Here is a 2500-nt window from a genome sequence, read left to right on the forward strand (position 1 = left end):
TTCCTGAGCTGACTTTACCTAGCCTCACCTTATCTCATCTCATCTCACCTTAACGTAATCTAACATAATTCAATCTAACTTCTCCTTATTTGAGCTAACTTAACCTATCCTCACCTCTTTCATCTCATTTTATCTTATCTCATCTCATCTCATCTCATCTTACCTCACCTCACCTAAGCTTAGCTCACCTAACCTGATTTAACCTAACATTTCCTTACCTTACTATTCTCACCTCATCTCATCTCATATGTTGTCATCTCATCTCATCTCATCTCATTTTACTTAACGCAAACTAACCACGCCACTGCACCTAACCTAACCTCACCATACCTTACTAAATCTCACTTAGTCTAACCTAACCTAACCTAACCTAACCTAACCTAACCTATCCTTACCTAACCTCACATAACCTAATCTAACATAGCTTTAACCTGACCTAATCTAACCTTACCTTACCTAACCCATCGTAATACAATATGGAGTCATACAAGTTCGTTTACAATCACCTGGAGTTACTTAAAAGCCTCCTACATAATTACTTGCACATGAGGTTACATATACAACAATTTACGTTCGCCTTACCAACACTCAACCAATCAACTACAGTAATCTTGATTCTTCTAAGACCACCTGAAGTAATTTACGTCGTTACCTAAGTTAATTAAGTCATTTAAATTCACCTGCATTTACTAGAGTTCACTTAATTATCAGCACTCACGAACCTAAATATATCATACACTTAAATAGCCACCCCACACTTACCTGAGGTCATGTTAAGTTCACTGTTGTGGCTACCTGAGCTCACCTGGACAACCTTACTCTACATGAATGAACGTAGTATAGTGATAGTCAGGAGTGGAGTAACGTAACACTGTGCTTACCTTCATTCCTTCAGTCTTAACCCTTACTTATATTCGTGGGGGATGTGCAGGCTTCTTATAAACCATGTATTGTTAGCCAGAGAGGTCACTGTATATAAGAATAGTGAGTGAGTGAGTTTTATAGCTTTTAATACGACAAATAGGTTAGGTTAGGTTAAGTAGTGAAGTGGTTAGTTTGAGTTATGTTAAATGAGGAGAGGTCAGGTCATGTATCGTTAGCCAGAGGAGTCACTGGAGATATAACAGTAGTGAGTGAATGACTATATTGTTTTATAACTTTTATTACGACAAATAGGTGAGGTTAGGTTAAGTTAGGTTGTGATGTGGTTAGTTTATGTTAAAGGAGGAGAGGTTAGGAGATATTAGACTAATGAATGAGTAACTAGAGGTGAATTTTAAAGCCTTCATTATGGCAGATCTTGAACAGTGACAATAATGAGTGAATAAATAGAGGAAAATGTTAAGTGTTTTCATTACGATAGACTGAACAATGGAGACACAACAGGAGTGGGTGAATAAATAGACACTTTTTAAAGCAATCATTGTGACAGATATACCAGGCACAATCTCGTAATGGTGTCAGGAATGGACTGTGAAGTAATGCGATGATGAAAGGATGAAACTGATCAGCTGACAGCCTTCTTTCTAAATGTGACAGCTGGTTGTAGGATGGAGGGGAGACGCCAAGCAGTGGAAGAAAGTGTGGTAGATTACTTGTGGCCGTCACTGTACATACCTTCTTTAATTAGGTCATATTCTCAAGGTACTCTTTGTGATTGGCTTTTTTTCTGTCTTTCTTTATTGCCCAGAGTCTAAATAAACAAAGAAAATCGTCTTATTCCTACTAGATTCATCAGACTCTAGTAGAAATTAATGTAGCTTTCAAGATTGTGTTCATGACTGCAGGAATTGTTTACCAGGAATTCTGTATAGAGAGAGAGAGAGAGGGGGGAGCTACCATGGAATGCAACTAATCACCTGTATGGTCCTTGACAATTGCCCTTATGAGAGAACAAACCGTTTAATTAATGTTTCACTGGGATGTGTAACAATTCACGCCACTAAAGGCAGCTCACCAAATCTTCACGAGTACCAGCGTGAGAGAAAGGGGATTAAAAGAGTAAGTTTTATAATGCGTTTCCAGTTCAATGTTTAGAGATGGTCGTGAAAAAAAAAGGGAAAAAAATCTTATTCTCGTTTATGAATAACTGAAGGTGTGCGAAATAAAGGTGAAGGGGTTAAGAATACAGGTCTCACTTTGTTTATTTTCATCTGGTTTTGCGTCAGGTAACCTCATCTAGAATCACTTCAGTTTGAGACTCACCCACACAGAGACACGTGAAGTCCAGCTATTATACTTGATTTGGACTGCTAGGCTCACATCTAAGCATCTCAAACTTCATCTAAAGTAACGGAGACTTTAATGGAGACTCACTGACACTAACTTAGATACACGAGGTAAGTCCAGCCGTTAAACTCGACTTATCTTGAACTACTCGGCTCATATCTAAGCATCTCAAACTTCATCTAAAGTAACTTGAAGACTGACACTCACATAGATACACGAGTTAAGCTCACTTACCAAACTTGCCATCGCTAATCTTGAAACTTTTTTCTCT

General features: G+C 38.2%; 1 protein-coding gene across 2 annotated transcripts in view; it reads left to right on the forward strand.

Moving 5' to 3' along the window:
* The window catches only part of LOC135089324 (uncharacterized), an 81208-nt gene that overhangs the window by 70731 nt on the left and 7977 nt on the right, over window positions 1–2500 (forward strand). The gene's annotated exons all lie outside the window — the stretch shown is intronic.

Source organism: Scylla paramamosain, chromosome 32, assembly GCF_035594125.1.
Source record: "Scylla paramamosain isolate STU-SP2022 chromosome 32, ASM3559412v1, whole genome shotgun sequence".
NCBI lineage: Eukaryota > Metazoa > Arthropoda > Malacostraca > Decapoda > Portunidae > Scylla > Scylla paramamosain.